Genomic DNA, 21924 nt, shown 5'->3' with positions numbered 1-21924 from the left:
AGGGGCGCCGTGCGCATGCGCCCCGCCACCTCGGTGCGTCCCCGGGCCGCCATGTTGCTGGCCTCAGTCGGCGTCCGGGAGTGCCGGGCTGCGCTGCGATCTCACACCGGAAGGGGATTTTCCCTTCAGCAGCATGAGGAGCCTGGCTGCCGAGAGCAGTGGCGTCGGTTCCCTTCTGAGGATGTGAGCTCCCATCAGTGGGCTCCCCGTGCTGCACCAGCACACTGCAGTTCCTGTCAGATGTTGCCTTTAGAACTTTGCTGTCTGTTAACATAGGAATACTTTTTTGTGTTGTTTCTCCGGGTCTGGTTCTCCAGGACTTTCCCTCCTTCCTCATTCATGTTGAGTCACTTTTCTGCTCGTAACTATAAGTGCAGATATACCCAATTCTGATCACTAGATTCTACCTTATATGATTTTGACATTGTTGCCAGCTATCAACATTTGCGAAGACAGACCAGGCAATCTAAAGCAAACTGCACTTCTTACATGCCTGTTGAACATTCAGTAAAGATTTGAGGATGAAACTTATCCTTAGGAAAGTGGAAAACAGAACCAGTTTAGTAGAAGAAGGATTTCCTGCCAGAATCACAGAATCACTAACATTGGACAGACTGCTAAGATCACCTAGTGCAACCGCCAGCCCATCCCCACCATGCCCACTGACCACATCCCTCAGTGCCACAACTTGAGGCCATTCCCCCTCATCCTATCGCTGTTACCTGGGAGCAGAGGCCGACCCCCACCTCACCACAGCCTCCTTTCAGGCAGCTGTAGAGAGCGATCAGGTCTCCCCTGAGCCTCCTCTTCTCCAGACTGATCAATCCCAGCTCCCTCAGCCCTCCCCATCAGACTTGTACTCCAGACCCCTCACAGCTTTGTTGCTCATTTCTGGACACACTCCAGGGTCTCGATGTCCTTCTTGCAGTGAGGGACCCAAAACCGAACACGGCATTCAAAGTGCAGCCTCACCAGTGTCAAGCACAGAGGGACAATCACCTCCTTGCTCCTGCTGGCTGCTCTATTCCTGACGCAGGCATCCAGCTACTCTGTTTTCCCTAATGCTACTCTTTGACATAACGCAGAGGAAGGTTTGCAAGGAAAGGTGATACTTTGTTTGACAAAGGGATAGAGTTAGAAAGAATTAAACATGCTCACAACCCCACTGGCTCTAAATGCCTTCAAACCATGAGAGCTTTTTATGAGCCAAGCTGCATAAAATGACGCATTTTTGACAACACTAGTTGAACAATTTCAAGAGTACAGTGATTTTCTTTTCGTAATTCTGAATATTCCAACCTGTGCTTAATGACTTCTATTAATCACGTCTACAGTTCCTCTTCAGTTTACCTGGATTGTCAGGCTTTCTTTTGGACATACATGCATATATGTGAGAAAATCCTACAGTCCCTATACTTAAATACTTTATTCCAAGCCTCTGAATTTGTTGTATTTCTTTTGTGAGAAACAGCTGCTGACCCAGGCTGTCAGCCCATGTCTGTGTTAAGAACATCTGCCAATAAAGTTGTAACAGCAAGCCCTCCTAATGTGTGTATGTATTTACTAGTGTCATTAATGATTTATGCTGGTATGTTTGATAAGCAATAGAACCTATACAAGTAAAAGCACTTTGCTTACCAGCATAACTGTATTCTGACTGACTTCTACCAGAGCAATAAAGCTGCCCCAAACCCACCCCGACAGCAGGAATGTCTGATGTGGAGAGAGGCTCCTGCCCCTCTTTAGATTAGCTACAGTGTTTTTGCCAGTGCTAAAACAGCCTGGTAGTTACAGAGTGTTTTGCACTGACACAGAGAGGCACCACTGTGAATGTACTGCTCCCTGCTATACTTTTGCTTTGACAGTCCTGTCAGAACTCATTCAGCCTGAAGTATGGCAGCACTGGTACCCAGCTTTGCATCTCTTCTCCATCATGACATCAGGAGGACATCATGTAGTTTACTTCATCCCTCATGCTGTCAATGTACTGCAGGGCTTGTTTACCTGAGGGATACTTACAGCAATCGTTTGTCATGTCTGCGGCTTATGTTTCTAAAATGAAAATATTTATCCCCTTTCTTGGCTAGTCCCCCCCCTCCTTTTTTTTTTTTTCCTCCAGTATAGATTATTTTAAAAAAGGAACTTGTCATGAATAAAATGTATTTTTTTCCTCCTTCTTATTACTAATCAAATCTTATGGTTATGTGTGTGAGAGCTAATGAAGCAACATGCCCTTTGTGCAGTCCAAGCGTACGGTCATACAATCAGAAATGTTGCTGATATTTTTCTTGAAAAATTAATATAGCAATAACATCACTACCTTCTTCCAAGGATGAGGGAAAGAAGTTCTTGAGTACACATATGTACAGTTTGCATTATTCTGCCTGAAGATCTCGGCAAGTGAGCAGACAGTAGAACATGCATCTGGTTCCAGCAAGGCAGGTACGCCACCTGCTGAAGAAGATAAAGAATAAAATCAACTGTCCTTTGAGAGAATAAAAAGCGTGTTAAAAAAAAATATTTAAAACTCCCATTTTGGGGTTTTCATTTTTTAGGAAATAAATCATCACAGTTCATTCAAGGCTTTCTTTTAAGTCCTTGCATACTCAAAACCAGCAAGACAGCAATCCCATCCCCAGCCTTGCAGCAGCAGATAACATCCCTGCTGATCACACACAAGCAAAACCTGGTTCATAGGGGAGAAAATCAGGATCTACAACATCCTCCATCACTGCTGGGCTGCAAAGAAAGGTAAGAGTAGAGCCAGCTCCAAAGGGAACTGTAAAAACTACAATTCTTTGGCCAGATACAGCAGTATAGAAATCTTGGCAGCACTTTACTTTTCTTGCTAAGTTCCAAATTACAGGTGATTAGGTTAACGCCTATCCTGCTACTAATAGGACTTCGTACCTCTTGCCCCTCTAAACCTTAGAAGCGTCCACCCCCTAGGTGGCACTATGCAATAAAACAAGGCACGTTCCGGGACTGCATTTCCCCCTGCAGATTGAGTTCTTATTTAAAATGTAAAGTGTGTAAATGTAAGTACATTGAATGCAGTTATTAGTCTCAGTTTGGTAATCCTCTTTTTCCGAATCTGTCCATCAAAGCCAATAAAATATCTCTCATTTCAATACAGTATTTGCGTCTTCAGAGTGCTATGGAATATGTTTTCCTGGAAAATGATGGCGTATTGCAGACTTGCCATTTTTATTCTGTCTGCAGGCAGGTAATAAGCCAGGATGGGCTGTGTCTACTTTAACAACCCACTTGGAGAAACAGGAGCAGGCTTGATGGCTGTAAGAAGCTGTGCTGAGGTCCTTCACGCCCCTGGCACACTCACACAGGTTGGTTTGGGTCGGGTGGGAACTGGCCCCGTACCATTACACATTTTGGAACTTCGTGGGGCAAAGCCCTCACACCAGACATCGCATCCCCAGCTGTGGGACTGCTGGGAAGCAGCATGTTCTGCTTGGATCTGTCTCATGCAGGTCTGTTCCACACCAGGCTCCAATGTCCTCACAGGTGGAAGCCAGCTAACTTTTCTCAGTCCTGCTGTCTGTGACAGACTCCACTGTATTATTTCTGGTGCTGCTCCTTGCTGACACTGGAACTTGCAATGGTGGTGCTGTGAGGGAGGAATGGTGGATTCACCCTGCAGCCACAGCAGCAGTGCAAGACAAACACCTCGAGTAAGCCCTTCCAACACATTCTTCAACAGACACAAGGAGAGGCAGGACATCTTCCCAGCAACATTTCCCACGTGGATGAAGGGCCTGGAAGATGAGTGGAGTCAGATGGGACTTCACCATCGCTGGGGGTGTGATGGAGCAGGGGTACAGAGCCCCTGGGAGCCAGGATACCATGGGGAAACAGATCAATGGAGTTGGAGGCAGTTAGAGAGCTGGTGCCACCACAGCCTCAATACATTTCTGTGATTCCCCTTTTGAAAAGATGTTCTCATTTTTTCCCCTCAAAGCATACAGCACCTCATAATTAATTCCCCTGTGGCATCACCTAACTCCTCTACTTCATTATATCTGCTCTGATTCTGCTTGCTTATGGTACTGTTATATGTTTTATCTCCACCTGTCTTTCATGATAGCTTCACTATCTTTTTCTATTAATGGGTTTAAATCTTGGGATCACCTGAATTGTGTTATGTTCTCAGACTTTTCTATGATAAAGAACACATTTTTTAATAGAATTCCACAACTTTTCCCCTTTCTGGTGTCATCCAGAAGAAATCTGTGCATCCAGTTAGAATTCTCTAAAAATCAATGTCAAGGTCAAGGAAGGGAAACCCTGCATTTTGGGTTCTTCACTTTCCTGTAGAGGAGGCTAGCCTAAAGCTGGTGAAAGTTTGGTGTCCTCTTCAAGCCTCAAATTGACAGAAGAGACTTTATTTCAACAGAAGGATTCTGAACCAAACTGATTTATTCACCACAGTAAGATGTCTGCTTGATGTATGTGTTTAGGCCCAACACATCAAGCACTGCTTTATGCCCTTTCACATCACAGAGTACTTTGACCTCAAGACGTAGAAAGCAAATGTGCTCTGTGTTGACTCTGAGGCTTGGAGCAAACACTGGCTCTTCAGTCCAGCCTTAAGCACTCATCTTGTGTCACCGTATGCTAACATGCAGACTGCAGGAAGCCCAACACTCAATGCCCTTGGTATTGCAACCGTTAGGAAGCTGGTGTTTGGTGAGAAATCCAGGCAGAAAAAATCTATACATCAGAAAAGATACATAAATTCTTACTAATTGCGTGTTTTTTTTATAGTTATTATTCTCAGCATTTCTCCGGATAGCAGGAAGAGATCTTCTTTCCTGAGACATTCCAGGCAGTTCTTTTTCTCTTTAAAGGTACAAGTGAAGCATTTTGCTGATTAACACTATGAGTTGTTGAAAAAGACTAAGAATGGGTTCAATTCAGTTTTTGTACATTGACATAGTGAGTAATTCCTTTGTGTATGTTCTCATTATGCTTGCTCTTAGTTAAAAGTTTTCAGGGGACTTAAGTTAATTTGAAGTATTTTTTTCTTCCAAAGCTTTTATAAACTGAAGAATGTAAGGCTGAGTACATTTCATATTCACACAGTTTTCCTAAAGATGTTGGACTGCTTCGGTGGAGTTATCTTTTGAAGAGACAATACAAGGTTTGTTTATCCGTTCTTTGCCTAAAACAGCAGGTCTCTGTGCAACTCACATCTCAGTGCTTTCATACTGCGCATCTGCACATCACATGAATGAAGATATCAATTTTTTGTTGTGAAAACCAACAGGAAACACACTGTTGGCAGCTCCCCTGGTTCTCTGATTAAACTCTGTGTAAGACAGTAAGGCTCAGGCTGCTTCCAGTTCAAAATGAAACTTTGGGATTTGATGATATGCTATTAAATACAAAGGCTTTATCTTTTTCAGATTAGATTTTAACTTGCTGAGTAAATTAATTAACAATGAATAATCAAAAACTGATTAAATTTAACTTCCAAGTAAAATACTGTATAGGACCCTGGATAAATTCAGGACTAAAATCTCAGTCGATTTAATTATTTATTTACTTACTAAGATTAATGCAGGATTTATTTTATTTCAACAGTTCACCTCAGTCTTTTGGGTTCCAGATATATTTGTCTACAGTAGAAATCTCTGAAAACTGTTTTACCTTCTTCCCCTCAGTCCTTTCTGCCAAATCCAAATAACTTAAAAATGAATGTGGCGTTAAAGGAAGGAAGAAAGAACATAATGAGAATGGAAAAATGTTAAAAGGATGGAAAGCTATTTAAAGAACAAAACAGTCTCAGGAGCTGTAGAATCTCTGTGGACTGACATATGGAAGTCATATGCCAGCATATGCCTGCACTGCACGCACTGTCTGTATCCATTTGCTAAGTTTTATTTGTGTCCAAAGTTGTAGCAAAAAGATCAGGTTTCAATGCAGTTAGGAAAATGTAAAAGCATGACAAGATGTTTAATTTGTAATTATCTGTAGAGGCCATCTTGCACATTATTTTTTTCCTTGCTCTTTTTTGTGACCTCTGAGACCATCCTGACAACTAAAACAAATGTACCCATTTCACCCCACATTAAATTCTCATTGTCAAGAAAGATGAGACCAACACAATTAGCCAGAAATCAGGCACTACAGTGCTGCAGAACATGGGAGGTATTGATTCTTTTTGTCCTCTATGTGGGAATAAAACTCAGAGGAAAATATTCAAAAGATGCAGTGCATACAAAACATGTACTCTATGGGCAAGAAACACAGAATTAGGACACAGGGGAAACAATTTCAGCTTCCTATTCCAAATTCAATAATGTAATAACCTAATCACTGTGTTGCTGTATTTGTTTCTTATTTCCAGACCAGAAATCCCATTTTAAGTCTGAAAAATCTCCCTTCGGAAAAAAATAAAATAAAATGCTGAAATGAATATAATTTAAATTTCACTCAAATAGAAATATAAGAAAAATGCTGGGAAATTTCCAATGCAACTCAGCTGCAGAGTGGCTGCAAGATGTGAGCTAACCCTGGTTAGCACACTGCTTCCAAAGAAAGATCCCTTCTGACATCCCAAAGTTGAAGTAGCTCTGTGTGACAGTTTTAGGCCCGTATTGTTGCTGATGAACCATATGTTTGACTATTCTACAAAAGTAGGTTATGATGAGCTGCAAATATCAACAGTCAACAGTAATAATGGTGAATGTTGCATTATACTTGATGGGTCCTTATTATTTGTTACATTACTCAATTGTATATGGGAAGAGAGCATTTTAGTTGAGCATACTACATGACTATGAATTAGGTTTGAGTGAGAAAGCTGCAGAACTTCCAAGTGTAATACAGCATTAACTGATTTACATAAAGAAACTAAGTGGCCTATGTAGTTTACTTCTATGCAGAAACAATGAAGAATTTAGATCTCTAGTCAGGAAGTCAGGGAATGGATTCTTGTCTCAGATAAAATCCAAAGTAATCTGGCCAGCATCAAAGGAGTATCACCAGACTGACACTGCTACACTCAAGATGAAAAATTCACTGATGTTTTTTAAATCTCAGCCAGGAATGAGTACAGCGGATCGGTGGCTCAGTTTCACTAAATGGGACAAAAATACAACAACTGGAATAAGGAAAGCTGCATTTAACATGCATAGACCCTGGGATTAGACAATTGCCAGAATTTCATCAGAATTTCTGCCTGAAGAATGCTGCACTGAAATGAGGGTACTGCCATACCCAGACATGGTGGTGGCAACGAGGAGAGGCTGTGCAATGTTTGCTGTGGTTTCTGCTTCACTGCATTACCTTGCAATGACATTAGCACACATTTTATATTCAGTGAGGGGACTGCTTCCATCCTCCTCTCTGCTACTTAGAAACATTGAAGAGATGAGATCTGACACTTGAAAATGCTACAGCGCTTGTGATCTCGCCAGGCTATAAGTTGGTCTTCTTGGATGCAGAAAATTCAGGTGCCTGGAGTGGTTTTGCTTTGTCCAGCTGGTGTCCTACCATTTCCAGTATGATCTGAAATACAAAGCTGCTTCCAGACTTGTTATTGACTTGACTTTACTGGCCTTGTCAGAGCTAATTGGATTTGTGACACGGTCAGATGTTTATTTCTTGATTCTGTTGTCCCTTGCTTTACAGGACACATACGTCAGGAGAAACCCCAGTACATCTAGTGAATACTAAAAGTGTACAGATAAAAAGATAAAGGCATACACAAGAGACATATGGACATGCCATAAGCCTTCTTATGAAAAAAAAAATAGGAAATATGATTAAAATTTATATTTTATTCTAATCCATCCTAATATTTCCAATTAGTTCTCTGATTTGTCAAGATAATTAGAGCATTTATGAATCTTTTTATTTGCATACACCCGTGACTCTCTAGACAGCCTAATAACACACTTGTTCATTTGGTCAGGCATGAATGCCCGAGTAAGTATTACTGTCAATTAATGCTATTTTGCAAAAGACAAATATATCACAGGAATACGACGTTATACTTTCAGTAATTTCTCTTAATTTATTAAGTATTAAGCAAACCTATACTGTTTATTAAAGTCACAGCCTACAGTCATAATTTTAGTATTTCCTTCTTTGTGCAACAACGTTTATGTTTTGTATAGGAGATGAAACTTATTCTCAGGCTATAAAACAGCTCTTACGTAATTAACTTTAAAAATCTTAATTGCAGCTAGCAATATTTACTGTAAACTTCTTAAAGCATAATGAAAAACAGGCATCCATAACTGCAATAAATATGAAGGGATTTAAAACAAAAGCCCCAGACAAAGAGGACTTCATTTGTATCTACCACAAACATCATGAAACTGGGGGAAGATTCACTAGGAAGCATTTATTCTGAAATGCAGTCCATCTGATTATAGACATTTTGGCTAGGTGAGAGGCTGATACATTGCCTTTGAGAATGGATAAATATACATGGATACGTACACGATATCAAGAGGAAGAAGAGAGAGAGAGAAACTAAAGAAGAACTTAAGCCTATGCTTAACTTTAAGTTTGTATCTCAATCCTTGCGAAGTCAACAGCTATGCAGTTGGAGCTATGCCAGCGTGTAGCTGAAAATATGACTATCATAATCTGATATGCTATTAAGTCTGCAGGCAGTGAGCAACCATACAACTACTTTTAGTCTGTGAATGTTGAGGCATGTAGGTTTGTGAGAAACATACTAGCAACATTTTGATACTGACGAGTGCAAAATGAACTAGATCAGTAAGAAGCGGCTTGTTCATTCAGCAAGAATCAGTTAGTATGATTTATCTTTACTTTGTTCTGATTTTGTTATTAGCATAGCTCCAATGTTTCCAATACACATAAGGCTGGCATAACACAGACACAAATCAATTGAATTTGGTTTCATTTTGGACAGCTCACTGAAAGCATCTGCTAAATGCACAACAAGGTCAGCCCTCTCCAATCCACCATATCACATTTAGCTGAGAAACAGGAGAGCTAATAATATATCTTTCAAATTACAGTGCTTCCAACCTTCATACTGTATTGCTTTAGATAAGCCATTGGCCCCACCTGTGAAGGCAGGGTTTGATTCTTCAGCTCTTTAACGTGGATAACATCGTAAAAGCAAAAAGATTATTCACCTATATCCCAAACCCATTATTCTACCTGATGACTAACTTCAGGAAAGGAACTATGCTAACTCTAAGGACAAGCCATGAAGTAAATTATTACCAAACTGGAGTATCATTGTTTCTATTTCACAGATTAATTAGATGAAGCATCACTTATCTTATGGTCTAGTGTATTATGTTAATCAAAAATTCTTTATTACATTTCTTTGACGGTAATTATAAAAAACTTATTGCCTCCAGACAACAGCTTTTAAAAATATTTTCTTTATCACACTTGCTTTGCTACATTAATTTTGTGTCTCTTTCAATATCATTGTTTAGATTCAATACAATGGAGAGACTTTTATATTTATATGGCATCTGGTAGCACTCTACATATATTATCTGGAGCAGAAGAAAGTTCTTCTCCAACCACCCCTACTACTATGGAATTAATCTATTTGTGGAGCAAACTCTTTTAAGAAAGGCATATTTTCTAACATTTCAATGTAGCAAACCATTGAAGAAAAAAAAAACAGAAAAAAAAAGAAAGCAAAACTGTTTTGTGTGATTTTATTATTACCTGGTGTAGCAATGGTTAGTGCTTTTGTACAAGCATGAAGAGTTACAGCCCCAATTTCACTAGCACTGCTTTGTGCTATTAAGTTGTCCTGTTCTTGGCCCTGAAAAGATAGGAGAAAATCTATCAAGATCAGTTTTTATTTATTATTACAGTCCTTCCACAGTAGATTATTAATGCTGAGGGTGTATCGAATACCAAGAATTGCTAACTGGTTAAAAAGTGCATGCTAGTCCATATGACACTGCTGAGGTCTGGGTGAACCTAAATTCAGATTTGTAGGAGGACCAAGAACGTCTGCTAAGATGAAAAGAAAACCCAAAACCCAGGCAAAATCTAATGCTCTGTCAGAAGCCATGTTCTGATTTAAAAAGTAACATTCCTCTAGACACACACAATTGCATTTTGTGTCATTTCTACCTGTTCCTTTGAAGCAAGACTGCTGGAGAGTGATGCCTTAAATGCGTACATCCCTCCTTTCAAATACAAAAATCATCCTGACTGACAGGAACGGATGTCCGCTGATAAAAGAATTTCTCAGAAAACTACTAAAAGCTGGCACAAGGTAAGACATTTCCAGATTTGAAAGCTCCTTGGCCCAGCAGCGTGCCTGGAGGCTGTCTGTGTGGAATAGCATGTCACGTCATCCTTTGGGGGCCCTTTGGGTGGTACTTTTGGGTGGAGAGGCAGTCCCTCTGGCCTCCTGCCACGCAGCCGCAGTCCTGGCAGTGCTGCTGTCCCTGGCATGGAGGCAGCCGCAGTGTTTGGGAGGACAGACAGCCTGCCAGGCAAGTTGGCAGGGAACCAGTAAGCTTCTGATGGAAGTCTGACGGGCTTGGGTTCCACAGCATTTCTTATTTTCTCATGAAAATGAGTGTTGCTATTCATATTACAGTACCAAATAATTGTATTAGCAAATGCGTTCTATAAAAGTCAATTTTCTCCCTTCACACTGAGTAAAATTTAATCAAGTTCAAATAAAAATACGTATTAAGGAACAAACATCTAATTAGAAAAACTGGCATTGAAATAGATAGACCGTACAATCTACCTGATAGCTCAGTTGTTGACAGCTGTTGCCTGTATAGTGCAGTAGTGAGCACTGTAGCAATTCTGCAGCTACTCTGAAGAGACATTGATGAAATCCCACAAGCAAAGTATTTGCTTAACATGGCACTTCTTCAGGAAGGCAAAGGCCATTGACAGCAAAAATTGATTAAAAATGTTATCAGACAATCATTAAGGTTGGAAGAGACCTCTAATATCACCTAGTCCAACTGCTAACCCACCCATACCATGCCCACTGACCACGTCCCTCAGTGCCACGTCCACATGGTTGTTCAACACCTCCAGGGATGGTGACTGCACCACCTCCCTGGGCAGCCTGTGCCACTGCCTCACTGCTCTTTCTGAGAAGAAATTCCTCCTAATATCCAACCTGAACCTCCTCTGGTGCAACTTGAAATCATTTCTTCTCATTCTTATTATCACTCTCCCAAGCTTTGTTGGTATCATTTTGCTAGAAGGAGTTGAATGGATAATACAATCTGACTCAGTTTAGTGTAAAGTTGGCTCAGTACAAACTTTATTCAGACTCCAGAAGTATTTTAGACAAGAAGAAACATATACTAATTTTTATGGGGTTATACTGCTTATTGAGTCTGAGCTAGATCCTTGTACCAGTACAAGACATCAGAGAGAAAATATGTGACAAAAGACAATTACGTGAGCCATACTGTGATGGCAAGAGATCTTAGGGATCTGCTGTTAGCACAAGGGAGAAAGTGTCTTGGTTTAAGAATGTGACACATGGTGTCTTTGGTAGGAATGCTTAAACTTAAGCAGAGTAGCAGCCTGGCAATTTTTTCAAGAGTAAGTTCTATCTCTCACCAAGATAAGCATGTCTTATTTCATTTTGGCAAAAAAAGGATGCTTCCACTCCTATCTGAGTTAAAACTTTTAACATAGTTTGAGTTCAACATTTTTGAAATAGAGAAATCTTATCTTCTGTGAAAAGCAGCCTTTTGTTTTGTTGGTGTATACATATCAAGTCAAGTTGTGGAGTTATTTGGCTTATGTGTCTTTGCTGTGTGACAGTGCTAGCCCTGGTTCCAGGTGATGAAGAAAAGGATATCTGATGACCTGAAACTAGGCCTCAAGCAGCTGCCCAGGGAAACAGAAGTGTCACAAACATTGCTTTCCTGTAACACTTTCCTGGAAAGCCTTGTCTCAAAGTTTCCACAGTCATATATTTCACAGTTTAATATTTCTGATTTGTGAAGAAGGTGATGGCCAACTCCTCCTCCCAGATGATCCATGGGAATCACAGGACATAGAGGCAATGTACTGCTTTGCCATGCGCTCTCTGGAGTACCAAGAGAAACTCTGCACTCCTTACAAGTCTTCCACTGTAGTGGATCCAGTCTGCTTGGCTCCTAACACCTAGCAGCATCCAGAATACACACTCATACTGCATTAGAATATGACAATAACTACAAATTTGAAAAAGGTCCACATCTGAGAACAGTGATAGCAGCTAGCAAAGGACACATTATAGACAAAAGACTGCACTGCAGTAATTAGTTAAATCACCTTGAGTAAGTCCTGGCCTTTCCTACAGAGCAGGGCACCTTTGTTTCACGCATGGGAATAAAACTGAATTTCTTTTTTTGCCTTGTATGTCCTCGGCCACTGGCATTTTTCATGAGGCAAACAAACACTGCTTCCCTGCAGGCTGTAACAGAAAGTGACTGCTAGTTGCAGAGAGGGTTTCAAGAGCACTTGGTCAACTCAGAGCTCCCTAAAAGTTATAAGCAGCTCCAGATGTTATTTCATCTGGCAAAGCAGCAGCAAACACAGCATAAAGTGTAGAGTAGGTCCAATTTTTAGTGTGTCAGTAACATCAGTTTGAAGTTATTTTTAACTGCCTTGAAAGCTTTGCATCTAGATACAGTTAATCCTTTAAAGGATTTGCAGGTATTCATAGCTTAATAAGTAAGCATACTGGATTAAGCCAATAGGAGATTGTAGCCAGACAACCAAAGAGAACTTTACATGCCAGCATTCAAAAAAAAATTAAGTTTTTATATACTCGTGCCTGACAATCGCTCTCAATTGTCTGTATGTGCCAGAATCTCATACTGAGATGAAATAAAAATGTTAATTAGAGACATTAAACTCAACATGTGATAACTAAATCATGAAATACTGGTGAATTTCTGTTGTCTTGTTTTCCCATTACCCTGTGTGTCTTTGAAAAGCAGAACTACACCCTGAAAAGGAATTTAAAAGGCATCTACTTATGCAATAAGTAAAAAAATAAACTAAAACAGTAAAAAATTATTTTGAGAGAACTAAAAAAGGAAGAGACCAATTGTAATGGGTCAGATTTTATATTCCCTGTATTTTTCTCCTCAGAGAAATATTCACATTAGGAAAGCATCAAGATTCAGCAACGTTGGCTTAGCTGTGAGAGATCTGGACTCTTAAATGTATTCATAAATTAAAAGTAGATAGATAATAATAATAAAAAAAACAAATTCAGATGACACAAAATTATCAGGCTGAGGAAATCTAAAGCTGGCTGTGAAAAGCTTCAGAGGATGGTTCAATACTGAATGGTGATAAAATGCCAGAGGCCATTCAGTGTCAATAACTGTAACACAAGAAGGGAGGAAGGGAAAACACAGTTATATGCATATACATGTGCTGCTAGTCAGCACCACCAGAAAAGAAATCCAGAAATGTTTCAGTGCTTAAAAAGGCAAACAGGATTTTAGGAATTATTAAAAAGAAGAAGTCTGTATACATTCAGGCTACAGCCTCGTTATCAATAATATATGCAGTTTGGGCCCTTCCATTATCACAAAAGCTGTGGTAGAATTAGAAAAATATCCCAGGATGGACGTAACAAAGGTGTATTAAACCATGGATTTCATGGAAAAGGTGAGCTGGGAACAATTATTCTCTAGCTTTCAAAATAAAAACATTGGAAGACATGAATATTTGGTTGTAATAATAAATGGAGCTCATTTCCATTACATACTGTGAAGGACAAACCATACGTGAGTCAAAAAATTCTTGACTTCAATGCTAGAACATGATGGAAAAAAATCAGTGTGAGCATGATGGCCTCCTAACAATTTTAGCTCATTTTACGAAGTAAGAATCCACTTGTTCAAACAGGGTACTAGGTTAGCTCAATATTTCATCTGGCTGAATTTATTGTTGACTGCCACTTGAACAGCACTGTGGAATTCAAGGGCATCGGAACAGAAAGGAACTCCAGAAGCACTGCGATGATGCACTCTAACGCGTGCAGTCGTAACACTCAGCCCTTTTCAGAAATGGACCAAATTCCCTTTAATAGCTACTCAATCAGATGGCAGTCCCAAAGCATCCCTGCCCTTGTAGAAAATTATTTCTGATTTCTAGGCTCAGTGCATTCCTAGTCAGTCTATCACTCATGCTCTCTTACCAGAACTGTTCCTTAAATTAAACAGAGCTTTTATCTCATTAGTGGTATATTGAAAGAAAGAAATTGTTTATTCTGTTAATATCCATTCTGCCTGGCTAATCAAGTTGAACTCTTTTGTGGCACACCTGTCTTACAGCATGGTAGGCAATGTGAAGAAGTCCAAGAAGACTGGGACAGCCTGCCAGAATGCCCCTGGGACTAGGCACCATATAGATGTGCTGGTACATTCCTCTCAAGCTGATAAGCCCTGTCACCAAGGCAGCCAGTTTTCCTCAACATTCGACACCAAGCTATCGTCACTGTACTGATTCATTTTTGGATCAGCTCAGTGGCAGTTAGCTCAGTCATTTCTGTACCGTATTTCAGTGTGTGGCATATCTACACTCCTCACTGTGTGCCACACTTCTCCAGTCCTGTGGATCATCACACTGCCTTCCTCCTCACTGCCCCTGTTCTGATTTGTCCCTCTGGAATGCAGAATTTCCACAGTACAGATCCCGATTTATTCATATATTTCAAATTCTTCATGTTTCTATATTAATCTCTGGCACATGAACTGAAAAGATTGTGGTTGTTATTTGCCAGATTCTTCGCTGAGTCTGAGCTGACAGCTTTGCTGGAATGCTTTGCCCTGAGTCACCAAAACGATTCTAAAGCTCAGTGACGATTCTATTATGGGAATGACATCACTTCTTATCATTTTGGAAGAAACACCTTAATATAGCGATGGCACACAGTGGTATCGTCATCACATCATTCCTAACAGATGCCAAATGAGAGAAGAAATGCAATTAAAGCAATAGGAAATGAAGATTGGCTCACCACCTGACAATGGTTCTATCTTTTCTAAATGTTATTTGAAAAAAACATCACCACCACCACCAAAAAACAGTCTATCTTTCCCCTATACAGTCCACTTTGCCAAGCTAGCCAGAACACCTTTCTGTCTCTGGCTCTGTTCCACAATGCAGAGTTGTTACTGTGAGTCACTCTCACTAACAGGTACTGCACAGAGGTTTTGGGAAGCCTACCATTCATCTGAATGAGTGCTTCCTTTTCTTATTAGTTAAGGGTTCCCTCAAAATTAGGAAGGACAGTGGCCTCAGAGTGGAGATGAGAGCAATTGCTTGGACAGTAGACTCCATCTGACACAAGCATGAAGGGAAGAGCAGTGTGGCAATCTGCACAAATGTTAGGAAGAGGATTTGAGGGCTCCAAAACATAGGGAAATAGGAAGAACTTTATCACAATGCAAAGATGGTATGAGAAATCCAGGACATCACTGGCTCAGTGACTTTGTGAATGAGAAAATTAGGGACTTTCACGTGTTTTATAGATGGATAAGAATGATGAGAAGAAAAGGCTATGAAAGACACAATGGATTTGAAGAAAGGAATTACTGAAAACATTAAAATGGAGAAGAGAATTTAAAAAAATTGTGACCTTCTGCATAAACTGCAATTTAGTTCTTGAATATAATCACATAACAAGACTATATAATAATGATTATTACTATGGAAGCAAGTTAAAAAATTATTGATGTCCCACATGCAGACTACATGCATTCAGCACTGCACAAAATGAGTGTAGCCTACTTGAGCCCACAAAATGTTTATTTCTAAATTTTATTTTAAAATGTTTATTATGGCTACAACTTAAAGCCTTTAACATATACTTTGGAAATCTATAATGCATAACTGAAATAAGTCCACGCACCCAGTGATCTGCATTTGCTGGGCAGAGCAAATGTCCAGAGCGGTCCTTCCCTGCTTCCCTTTATGCTGTCATGACAGATGTCCTACTGGCACTGCACCTGGTGTCTGTGTCCCTCACACATTGAAGAAGTGAACGAGTAAGAGGAAACAGCCTGCAGAAAGACTCTGTGTTTAGTCCTACATTCATACTTATTTTGCATTGCTACAATATGTCTGCCAGGAGAGGGGTTTCACTTGATTTAGATCAACCTCACAACCTATCTCAAGGCCACTGAATCCACCTACTAATGCATAAACCCCTAATGTTCCTGACTTGCATTTCAAATGTTTGTTCAAAGGCAAAATATTTGCTTCAGAGCCTTCAGAACATGTGGCTAAAATACTCTTACTGTATTCCTACAGTGATGGGTCAGAAAGTTTTCACCACAGATCATCATCTTATAGGCAAATGACATTGTTTGCAAACAAGTGGGGGAAAAAAATTAACCAAACTCAGCAACCCTCAGTGGGACAACTATCAATAGATACTCTTTGACCAGGGGAAGAAAAGGAAAGGAAGGGGGGGAATAGTGGTGGAGGTGAAAGGAAGCAAGAAGGTTTTCTCCATCTTGGCAAGATTCTTGACAAAATACGAGAAATGACTTTAACAAGCCACAAGATACCAGATTTCTTATTTTACTGAGTGAATAAATCTGTAAAATATTCTTGTTTGAGATTGTGCTGATTGTTTGATTTTTGAGAGTGCGACGTTTGACATTAAAGCCTGAGTCAATTACCCTTAAAAAAATTTAAATGCTGATAAATAACATTATTTTAGAAGATCCACTGATTCTCAGCTCCATCCCCAGAGTTGCTGCCATCATACAGGGGTTAAGAACCAAACACAGCACTCCTCTCAAGTGCAGCTTCCCTCAGAGAAGGGCAGGGAGAAGAAGCTGGCAGGTGCTGTGAAAAGCACAAGGGTGGAGCATCTGCTCCTGTGTAGATTTTCCAGTCCTCCCACTCACCACAGGGAGAGATGCATATGAAGTGTGCACACTGCTTATTTTTAGCCAGCCAGGCAGAGGGCCATGTGATGGCCCTGTCCCGTCACTCCGTTCATCTCAGGGATGGCTACAAATGCCTGCTGCTGAGACAAGATTTTTCCATTCGTGGTCTGTTTTTTCCCTCTTCCTTTGTGTTCCCATATATATTAAAATGTGCCTGGATGATATATCTTCTTGGTAGTCTCAGTGTAATTCTGCTAATCTGTTTTAGACATAGCATCCCTCAATACAACCTAATACATTTCTTCAGGATTTAAATAAACCCCCCAGCCTCCTTCCACTCTGAAGAATTGGAAGTATAGTTCTGCTTACTGAAAATATTTTTTTTTGGGGGGGGGTGGGGAGGGAGGGTAGTTGTAGGGGAGCTTGCTTTCAAGTGAGAACTGTTACTGCTACTATTACTCCTCACATCATATTAAAACTTTTAAAAAATCCTTAGAACTGTGAGGCAATTCTAAGACAAGTATTATTTTCTTCCCCATATGGACTGTTTTTATTTTCTATCTGAGCCCTATTTTTCTGTCAGTTATCAGATTACACCCCATGTGCTCATACTAACCAAAGTAATCCCTTCATGCAGTTCAGAGGATGAGAACAAAACAGGCAGTTCCATTGAAAAGCACACATCATCTTCACTGAAGATATTATTCACGATTACAGAAAGAGAAATACAGAAAAGAGTATCTTCCTCCAACACAGAACACACTGCTCAGCTTTAATAGCAGCCCATCACCCAGGAACATAGGTGGATGGGTATTTCTGAGCTCTGTAGACCTCCAGTGACTAGGCTTTTAAAGGGAAAAATGGAGGGAATTGCAAAAGTTTGCATAAATAAAAGAAACATATTCCAAAGTTTTTGCTTTTGAAGGCATATCAAACTGAAAATAGAGCTGCCTTGGAGAAAGTAACAAAACAGAGCTTCCTGCAAAGAGGTAGGGTATAATGGTAGTAGGTTTTGAGGTCATTAAGCCAGTGAGATGATGAAAACATAAACTCAGATTGTTTAATACAATGCTCGCATAACTGGAATATTTCTTTCCAAAGTAAGTGGTGTGGAATGCTTGCTCTGATGGCAGCTAAAATGGAGCCCATTACCTCCTAAGGAGGGCTAAGGATTTTCCAGCATGGAATGGTTGTGGAAATCCCAGCTAAGGGCTGGAATCAGACAGAGGTTGAAGACTGAACTGGCACCGAGTCCTGAGGGTGAAAGGCTCTCAGAGCACACAATGGGATGACATCTTGGCAGTCTTTACTTAGAAGAGTATGTCTGAATTAATTATTGCAAGGTAGTCAGAGTACAGTTTACACTTTTAACTATTCTGTGGTAATTGTCTCTATGAACATTCTTATTCTGCAGTAAATGGAAGTATCTTACCTTATTCCCACTCAAGATAGAGCAAATACAAATGTCTTCAGAGATACCTAGAGACAACATGCACAATCTAGCTATGACATCACTCAGAAATATACTTCCTTGCTTTAGGGTAACCCACCTGCAGCCATGCTGCTCGAGAACCAAACAGCCAGCATAAAGCAAACCACCTACTTGAGAAGTTGTTGCTCAACTGCTCTGGATAAAAAGCCAATTGAAGGTAGAGCAGAACTGTGAATGACACATGAGGAAGTGCTGCTGCTGACCACCTCTACCCTAGGCTGAGAAATTGTATATATTTAAGCTCAATAGTCTTTATCCAGAATAAAATATGACTGAGACATTTCTTTCCTTGAAGGAAAAATCCTGCTCAAACCAAAGGAACAAACATGCTCATACCACATGTCCCTCAGAGTGCTGAGCATGCCCTGAGGGTGACATATCTGCCATCCAGCTCCTTTCCTTTAGACCTTGCACAGTTTCCTTCTGCACACACACAGTGAATATTAAGGGTTGGAGTACCTTTCCTATGAAGAAAGGTTGAGGGAGCTGGGCTTGTCCAGGCTGGAGAAGAGAAGGCCTTGGGAGATCGCATTGTGTCCTTCCAGTACTTGAAGGGAGCTTATAAATATAAGGGAGACTGATTTTTCACGTGTTCTGCTAGTGATAGAACAAGGGAGAATGGCTTTAAACTAAAAGAGGGAAGATTTAGATTAGGTGTTTGGCAGAAATTCTTTACTCAGAGAGCAGTGAGTCCCTGGCACAGCAGCCCAGAGAAGCTGTGGTGCCCCATCCCTGGAGGTGCTCAAGGCCAGGTTGGGGCCCTGGGCAGCCTGACATGGTGGGTAGCAGCCCTGCCCATGGCAGGGGATTGGAATCAATGATCTTGAAAGGTCTCTTCCAACCCAAGCCATTTTATGATTTGCCAATCAGACAAGTATAGCACACTTTAAATTCTATTGGTTCCAAGTAAATTTAGGGGTGTACTTAAACATATATTGAAGATGCTCTCCTACATCAGCTGCAGGATGCTAACCAGTTTAGATTAAAGAAATAAAACTGTCTCTGAGAAAGGAAACTCTTTTGTCTCCTTTGTAGCAGACCGTAATACTCTGCTTTGTAAAATTACACTTAGCCCTGCACGTATTTAAAAACTTACAATGAATATGTAGTAAATAAATGCAGAATTCAGTGGTCACATTGTTGCACATCTCTGCAGAAGCAACTATCAATAACCAACAAAATCATCAGAGGATGGATAATGTAACCTTCACTTGGTCTAAAGAAAAACAGGAATAGGTAAGACATACCTGGTCATAGTGTAATACTTCTTATGGATTCATCCCAGCATGTCTCTGGAGACGTGCTTGTTCTTCACAACTATTATGCATACTTTAAGAAATGTCAGCATCCAGGCTGAATATTCAATCTGTATTGATGTCGTCCCTTTGCAATTCGCACTACTGTCAGTTATTCAGCCCAGTCAAACAATATTTTTTGTTCCCTGAAAGAACAACAGGGCATTGTAAACAAGAAAATAATCAGTCATTCGCTTTCAAGATTCACTTCAGATGACTGCGATTAAAACTACCAAAAAAAAAAATCACTTTCAAAAATCATTAATGTCTTCATGAGCACTCTCTGAATATTACGTAAGTACAAATTCACATCAACAAATAACAACAAATCACACTTGTCTTTCTTTTCAAAGCTTAGCTTTGTAGCTTTTAATAAACTGTAGCCGAAGGCAACAAAATACCTTGTGGAAATTCTACTTACTCAGCTTCTTCACTGCTGCCTCTTTAGAGAGATGCTTTCTGCACAGTGAACCACAGCACGTATAGAGCATTGCGACCTTTGTGATTTTGGTTTCAGCAACAAGGTCAACAATACTGAGAAGAACAGCTTTGCCTTAAAGGTAAAATCTCTCCAACAACCTAAAATGGATCTTTTAAATGTAATTGAACTATAATAATTCATTTCCATAGGCTATAGGAACAAAATGCCTTCTAGATTTGCAACCAATTTTACAGCATTTGGCCACTGACAATACATGTAGGCAGAGAAGCTGGACTATTACTTCTTGGATTTCATGGATTTCAGACAAAAATTTTTAGGTGAAGACTGACAACCAACAAGGAGCCCTGTACAAAGAACAAGCAGATGAATACAGAATGATCCAAGCCTGTCAGAGGCAGGGGAAGGCTCAGAACACTGGGGAAGGCAACACTCCACTCCTGCAGTCAACAACCTCTGCACCCAGGAGATGCCTTTCCCTGCTGCCAACATGACTGGTTGCTCCAGGACTGGCTGCCTCAGGGTACCTCAGAGAGGTCCTTAAACCATGGACACCCGTTTTTCAAGTTAAAACTGTTGCTAACAATCAACAGCAGAGATGAAGTTATTTGTCATCATAGCTGAGGGACCTAAATCTTCATTATTGTTATACTCTGCATACAACAGATCTACCCCTGCAAGCGTAATGGTGCCTGGGTACCAGAAAAGAACAGTAGTTTTGGAGTGGATATATTGACAGCATAATATTTTAAGAAAACATATTTAAATTGTGTAAGTTTAATTTTACAGTTTCATACTGTGGAAAGCCCTCCTATTTAATGTGCTTGGATAAATCCTTACAGGTTGGGTGAGGAAGGGAGGCCTGCACGTTTACTGGGTGCCATTCCATTACCAGCAGCCCCTGTCTGCAGTGCCCGTTGGGTACAGGCTGCGTGGAACAGCAGTTCCCACACATCCCCATGACTGTCTCTGCCAGACAGAAGATTACTTTACAGATGGGGAAAGGAAATAACATTTTAAAGATTTTCATTCTTTTCTACGGTTGCACCATCTTCACTACAGGCTTTTCTAAACTTCCTCCTCCATCACAAGCACAGCTAACTGAGTAATGCTCGCCTTATTGCAGCCTCGCCTGTTAACAGCGTGCGTGCCAGCACACTGCATAGCTGGTGAAGGCTCAATTCTAGCATACAGGCTTCAACCTTGCTGTTTTATCCCCCAGACTAAGCTAGGACAGCGCGATGACCAAGCACTTCCTTGTGATTCTGTGATTCTCCGCATTGCCTGAGAGCGGAACGAAACGGAGAGGAGGGAGGGACGGCTTCTGGTGAAGGCATTGGACACGCAACATCACCAGAGGCGTCAGGTGCCCACCTGTGGTACGAGAGTCCTCCGGGTGTTCGGACTGCACACCTCTCACATCTCGTGCAAAGGCACGCAGCTGAACCCTCCACGACTGCAGAAGGAGAAGGGAAAGCCGCCTCGAAGTGGGAATGGCTGAGGGAAGGAGGGCTTCCATCGCGGTGAATAAGCTTTAGCACATTTGCAACCATCGTTGCGCGTTTACCAGCCGGCATCACCGATCCCCGTGAGAGCGGGCGGGCAGGGGAACGCGGCTCCCTCTCCCAGCCGCAGGGCTGTGCCCGCAGGAGACGCTCCCCACGCCCTCTCGGCCCTCGGGCCGCTCCCCGCCGGCGCCCGGCTCAGGGACGCCCGCTCGGCCTCAGCGGGGCGCGGCGCGCCTCCCTCCGCTCCGCCCCCGGCTCCCCCACACCCGGGTTCCTGTCAACCGCCGCCGCGCTGCCGCCCGCTCCGCGTTTCGGGGAG

At 41.1% G+C, this 21924-nt stretch overlaps 1 long non-coding RNA gene across 4 annotated transcripts; it reads right to left on the bottom strand.

Moving 5' to 3' along the window:
- Positions 1–6: 6 nt before the first annotated feature.
- LOC104911538 lies at positions 7–21895 on the bottom strand. Of its 4 annotated transcripts, XR_793982.3 has the most exons (5): positions 21472–21895; positions 19611–19804; positions 9694–9793; positions 2321–2454; positions 7–365 (listed from the first exon to the last, which is right to left on the bottom strand). It is a non-coding gene; the product is annotated as an uncharacterized LOC104911538 (long non-coding RNA). The 4 variants fall into 4 exon arrangements; XR_793984.3 differs by lacking the exon at positions 7–365 and having other exon boundaries at positions 1272–2451; positions 21472–21877; XR_793981.3 differs by lacking the exon at positions 7–365 and having other exon boundaries at positions 1272–2454; positions 21472–21876.
- Between the last annotated feature and the right edge of the window lie 29 nt (positions 21896–21924).

This window comes from Meleagris gallopavo, chromosome 6, assembly GCF_000146605.3.
Source record: "Meleagris gallopavo isolate NT-WF06-2002-E0010 breed Aviagen turkey brand Nicholas breeding stock chromosome 6, Turkey_5.1, whole genome shotgun sequence".
NCBI lineage: Eukaryota > Metazoa > Chordata > Aves > Galliformes > Phasianidae > Meleagris > Meleagris gallopavo.
The sequence above is the reverse complement of the archived record's forward strand: the minus strand, read 5'-3'. Positions and strand labels throughout refer to the sequence as shown.